We start from the raw sequence: 7,000 nt of genomic DNA on the forward strand, positions 1-7,000 counted from the left end.
CGGCAAAAGAATAATGATATATGAGAAAGCAAAAAGAAAAAAAAAGATGAGTATAAAGGAATCAGGTTGGGAGGGGAGATTGTGCTGAAGTAGGGAGGTCAGGTGGGCCTCCAGAGACTTATGAGCTGAGACTTGGAAGAGGAGAAAGAGCTGTGGGAATACCTGGAGAAGTGTGTTCCAGGTGGAGAGAATTCCCAGGACCTCTGGAGGCAAGAGGAGGGCTTGGCCAGTGTGACCAGAGCAGGACAGGACAAGGGAAGATGACAGATGAGAGCAGAAGGGACAGGGACAGGGGGGAATGGGGTGGGGTCTCATAGGATATTAAAAAGACTGGTTTTCACTCTGAGATGAGGACTGTCGTCATTTCTAACTGACTACCTTGTAGAGATCGAAAGACTGCCTAGTAGAAATTAAGCCTGTAATCTGGGGCAGATAATCAGGCCCAGTGTCCAGAGCAGTGGTGGCTGGGTTCTAACCAGGCGCTGCTACCAGTGACTTTAATGGAGGTTCTGGCTGCCAGCCTCCCTTAGCAACCACCTGTGGGCTCGCTTGATTTTCCAGGCCTCTAGCCCATTCTCTGAACTACCTGATACCCTTCCAGTGCAATTTCTTTTCTACCTGTGTTAACCAGAATGGGATCTTGTTCTTTGTAACAATGGACCCTGCCTGGTGCTCTGATGTAATCTGGACATTTAGGTCTTAACTCTCATACCATCGCTTCATGAGGCCCGCCTTCAACAAACCTAGTCATGTTCTCCCTGTCTCCCTGCTTTCTTTTCGTCATGGTCTTTATCATCAAATTCATATCCTCACTCACCTTGATTTTATTGTGAGACAGGGTCTCACCAAATTGCTGAGTCTGGCCTCAATTTTGATCCTTCTGCCTACAGCCTCCAGAGTTGCTGGGATTTATAGACATTTGCCACTGTGCCAGGCATGTACTCTTTTTAAAAATAGCTTTATTGGGCTGGGGATGTGGCTCAAGCGGTATCGTGCTCGCCTGTCATGCGTGCGGCCCGGGTTCGATCCTCAGCACCACATACAAAGATGTTGTGTCCGCCGAAAACTAAAAAATAAATATTAAAATTCTCTCTCTCTCTTTAAAAAAAAATAGCTTTATTGCCATATACTTGATATATAAAGAATTGTACATAGTTAATATGCACAATATGATGACTTTGGACATAGGCAAACCAGGCATGATAATGTTACCCCAATCACAGCAATGTATGTATCCAACCTATCCCAAAGTTTCCTTGTATCCCTTTGGATTGTGATTATGGACATAACATGCGACGTATTCTTTTAACCAATTTTGAAACACACAATACAGTATTGGTAATTACAGGCGCTGTGTCACACGACAGACCTCTAGAATTCATCTGCCCAGCAAAACTGAAATTTTTACCTGTTGAACCATTCCCCATTTTCTCCACCTCCAGCCTCTGACAACCACTGTTGTATTCTTTACATCTATAAATTTGCCTCCCCTCACACGCAGCCCCCCACCAGTACTGGGGATTAAACATATGGGCAAACTACCACTGAGCTACATCTCTAGTATTTTTTATTTTGAGATAGGGTCTTGCTAAGTTGCCTAAACTAGCCTCAAGCTTGTAATCCTCCTGCCTCAGTCCCTCCACCCCCACCCAAGTAGCTGGGATTGCAGGCAGAAGCTCTCATCTGCCTCACTTTGACTATTTTTGATACTTCATATAAATGGAACCATGTAGTATTGGTCCTGTGACTGATTTCTTTCATGAAGCATAATATCCTCCAGTCCATCCATATTGTTGCAAATGGCAAGATTTCCTTCTTTTTTAAAGACCGAATGACATTTCATTTTGTGTGTCTAGCACATTGCCTTATCCACTGACCGACTGTCCATGGATACTCGGGTTGCTACAGCACACTCACTTCCTCAGCTGATTCATCAGCGTGGAAATGATCCAAAATGGTGGCCTCAGACCCACGTTTGAGTGGACATTCAATTATTTGGCTCTCCACAGCTACTTACTAACACTGTGTTTCTTAGTTTATATTCTCAGGACAGAAATGACTCAGTCCAAGTTATGACTCACTTCCTTGGGTCAAAGGGCAAGGGTTGACCTTACATCGTCAAACCATGGCTACAGGCAGGATGCACAAGGTCTTTCACAGGAAGTCCCTGAGTCACTAAGAGGAATGAGAAGGGCTAGCCAAAGGAAAGAAGGGACAGAAGTCAACAGTCACTGCCACAGTACAGAGACCATTCTAAAGACAATGAATAGAAAACAGTCAAACAAAACAGTTAGGAGTAAGGGCGCATACCTGTAGGTTCAGTGACTCAGGAGGCTGAGAGAGGCAGGATAATTCCAAGTTCAAGGCCAGCCTGGGTAACTTAGTGAGACCCTCTCTCAAAATAAAAAATAAAAAGGATGGAGGATGTAGCTCAGTAGTTACAGCACAGCTGGGTCCAATCCCAAGTACCACAAAAAAATAAACATTGAGGCTGGGCATGGTGGCGCACGTCTGTAATCCCAGCAGCTGGGGAGGCTGAGGCAGGAGGATTGTGAGTTCAAAGCCAGCCTCAGCAATAGCGAGGCACTAAGCAACTCAGTGAGACCCTGTCTCTAAATAAAATACAAAATCAGGCTGGGGATGTGGCTCAGTGGTTGAGCGCCCCTGAATTCAATGCCCAGTACCAAAACCAAAAAATAAACATTGAAAATAAACAGGGAAATTACCTCAATAATTCACAGAATGAATAAATTCCCTATGGTCCATCTAAAGGCTAGAAACTTATGCAGCAATTTTCATTTTTAATGATGAACAATGGCTGGTTATCTGGGAAAAATGTGATGATGTGAAGGGAACAAAGGATTAAATTTGAGTGTAGGGTGCAATCTTTTTACTTTTTCAATGTATGTTATTGTAAAATATACATTAAATTTACCATTTTAATCTCCCCACTACCCTTACTGGGGATGGGTCCCCGGGGGCACTTTACCACTGACCTACATTTCCTGGCAATTCTCCCAAATTTTTATTAAAGCAGGGTCTCCCTGAAGCTGGCCTTGAACTTGGGTTCAAGTTTGCTAAGTAACTGGGATTACAGAGAACCACTATACCTGACTCCTGTTGTTTTTATGCTAAAATGTTCTTAATTTTGATGAAGACAAATGTTAGGTATCTATTTTTTTTTATTGCCTGTGCTTTGGATATCATATCCAAGAAGCCACTGTCAAATAAAATGTCATAAAGGTCTTCCCATTTTCTTCTCAGAGGTTTGAGGGTTTTAGCACTTATGTTTTTTGATTCATTTTGAGTTCAATTTTCTATATGGTATATGGTGAGGATCCAACTTCTTTCTTTACCAGGGGATATCCAGTTTTCCCAGTATTATTTGTTGAAACATTTTCTTCCCCAATATTTGATGTTGGCACACTTTTCAAAAATCAATTGACCATAGATGTAAGGATTTATTTCTGGGCTTTCTATTCTAGCCCAGTGGTCTATATGATAGTCCTTATATCAGTATGTGCTGTTTTGATTACTGCAGATTGATTTCATTTTTCTTTTTTTTTTTTTTTGTACCAAGGAGTGAACCCAGAAGTGCTTAACAGCTGAGCCACGCTCCAGCCCTCCTTATTTTTTGAGAGAGGGTCTCACTAAGTTGTTTAGGGCCTAACTTAAGTTGCTGAGGCTGGCTTTCAACTCTCAATCCTCCTGCCTCAACCTCCCAAACAGGCATGCAACACTGAGCCTAGCTATTACAACTCTTTAGTAAGTTTCAAAGACACTTGAAAATTAGTTCTCAATTATTTTCTTCTTTTTCAGAATTGTTTGGATTATTTGAATTACCTTAAAATTCCCTATGAATTTTAGGATGGACTTTGCTATTTCTGGGGGCGGGGAGAAACACCCTTGGGGGGCTGGGGATGTGGCTCAAGTGGTAGCGTGCTCGCCTGGCATGCGTGAGGCCCTGGGTTTGATTCTCAGCACCACATAAAAATAATAAAGATATTGTGTCCACCTAAAACTAAAAAATAAAAATATTAAAAAAAACACCCTTGGAATATTTAGATATTACACTGAATCTGTAGATCACTTTGGGTGACAATATTGTCTTCCAATCCATAAAAACAACTTCCATTTATGTTTTTGTCAACTTCTTTCAGCAAGTCTTTCAGTGTGCAAGTCTTTCACTTCCTTGGTTAAATTTATTCCTAAGGATTTTATTCTTTTTGAGCTATTATAAAGATAATTTTTTGTAATGTTTGTTGCTACAGTATAGAAACGCAACTGACTTGTGCTGACTTTGTGTATTGCTGAACTGGTAACTCTTAAGGGTTTTCTACATAAACATGTCACCTGTCAACAAAGATAATTTTACTTCTTGCTTTATAATTTGGACGCCTCTTCTTTTTTCTTGAATCATTGCTCTGGGTAGATTTTTTAGTTTTATGTTGCATAGAAGTGATAAAAGGCATCTTTGTCTTGTTTCTGATATCAGAGAAATATTTTCAGTCTTTCACCATTGAATAATGCTTTTTATATATGTGTGTTTGGAAGGTATACACACACAGAGAGAGATATCCGTTAGTATCTTTTATTATATGTCTTTTATTATTAGGTAGTTCCTTTCTATTCCTAGTTTATTGAATGTTTTTATAATTACAGGGTATTGAATTTTTTTCAACTATTTTGTCTGCACCAACTGAAGTGATCATGTGGTTTCCCCTTCATTCTATTAATAAGGTGTATGTGGCATTAATCTTCATCTGGTCAACCATCCTTGCATTACAGGAATAAATCCCACTTGATTGTGATATATAATCTTGTGTGTGTGTGTGTGTGTGGTGCTGGGGATTGAACCCTGGGCCTTGTGCATGTGAGGCAAGCACTCTACCAACTGAGCTATATCCCCAGACCTATATAATCCTTTTTCTAAAATATTTTTTTCTATTTTTAGTTGTAGATGAATGAACACAGTACCATTATTTTATTTTTATGTGGTGCTGAGGATCAAATTCAGTGTCTCACATATGCCAGGCAAGCACTCTACCACTGAGCCACAACCCCAGCCCCTATAATCCTTTTAACATGCTTTTGAGTTGGGCTTTTTAGTATTTGATATTCATAAGGGATACTGGTTTGTAGTTTCCTTGTAGCATCTTAGGATTTTTGCTTTTTGTTTTTGTAGCAGTGGGATCAAATCCAGGGCAAGCGCCCTACCACTGAGCTACACCCCCAGCCCTCCATAGTATCTTTGGCATCAGGGAAATGTTGGTGCAATAGATTGAATTAGGAAGTATTGTCTCTTTTTTAAAATTTTTTTTAGTTATAGATGGACACAATACCTTTATTTTTATGCAGTGCTGAAGATGGAACCCAGTGCTTCATGAGTCAGGCAAGTGCTCTGCACTGAGCCCCAGCCCGAGCCAAAGTACTATCTCTTCTTCAATTTTCTGGAACAGGTCTGAGAAAAACTAGTGCCAATTCGTGTCAATTCTTCTTGACAGTTTTGAGAGAAGTCAGACACAGTGGCCTTAAATCTGATGTATTCAGAAGGCTGAGACAAGAGGATGGCTAATTTGAGGCCAGCCTGGGCAATTTAGCAAGACCATATGTCAAAATAATAAGGGCTGGGTTTGTAGCTCAGTTAGCACATGTGAGGCACTGGGTTTGATCCTCAGCACCACATAAAAATAAAATAAAGGTGTTTGTGTCCATCCACTATAAAAAATAGTGGTTTGTAGCTCAGTTGGTAGAGCACATGCCTAGCACATGTGAGGCACTAGGTTTGATCCTCAGCACCACATAAAAATAAAATAAAGGTGTTTGTGTCCATCCACTATAAAAAATATTTTTAAAAAATAAATAAATAAAATAAAACAATAAAAAGAAAAAAGAAAAAGGATTAGGGATGTGGCTCAATAATAGAGTATCCCTGTACTAATCCCCAGTACTAAAAAACAAACAAACAAAAAAACCTTCCCCATCAAATCTATATCAAACTATTAGAATTAATAAATAATTTTAACAAGGTCACAGAATATATAAATAATCAATATTCCTAGAAGTAGCAGCATTTTGAAAATTGAAACTGTTTAAGAGAAATGAAAAGAATCAAATACTTAAAAATGAAATCCAGGGCCCATGCCACCACGGCCTGGCATTCTGGAGGCAAAGCCACCCCACGCCCACGCGGAGAGCTACCCTGTGCCGGGCACCAAAGCGTGGCTCCACAGCCCAACACCAGGAAACATACAGGCTTGAGGCTGCCACTGCCATGAAACTGGGATATCGCCGCTTCTATCAAAGGACAACAATAAGGACGTGGTAAGACCTCATCCAAGGTCCCTGTGGGCCTGGCTGCACCAGCGGTTTCTCTACTAGGGATGCTAACAGGTAGCCTGTTGCTGAGGGAACAGGGAGTCTTGCATGGGGTTGCCTATCTCTTGTTTCTTCTACTAATAGCCAACATCTCACTTGTCATATAATCTAAAACCTCTATATTCTCACAACCTACCTCAATCCCCCCCTTCCACCATCAGAAACTGTAAACTATTATGCAACCCATTAACTATAAGGTAGAAGATAACGGAACTCATCATTTCTGTTTATAGTGACAAAACTGTAAATGTAAAAATAGAAGCTAACTGATCTATGGCTGCATATGAGGTACACTGAGTGCTGTAATGCTGATCTCTCTCTTAAAAGTGAGATATTGGTAACCTATAGGGACACTATAAGACAATAGGGAAGAAGCTTTAATACCTCGAATCTACATGCAAGAGAGGAAAACTCATAGACATCATGAGAAAACAAGGGAGGAAAGTGCCCCCAGACAAACCAAGACACTACAACAATAGAATCCATAGATAGTGAAGTAGGTGAAATGTCAGAGAAGGAGTTCAGAATATACATAACTAAAATGATTTGAGAATTAAAGAACGACCTAAGTGAGCAGATACAGGCAAAAACAGATCACTCCAACAAAGAGATAAGAGAGCAA

The sequence above is a fragment of the Marmota monax genome, unplaced genomic scaffold, assembly GCF_021218885.2.
Source record: "Marmota monax isolate L192 unplaced genomic scaffold, Marmota_monax_Labrador192_F-V1.1 WCK01_AAM20220418_F8-fsc00138, whole genome shotgun sequence".
Taxonomy (NCBI): Eukaryota; Metazoa; Chordata; class Mammalia; order Rodentia; family Sciuridae; genus Marmota; species Marmota monax.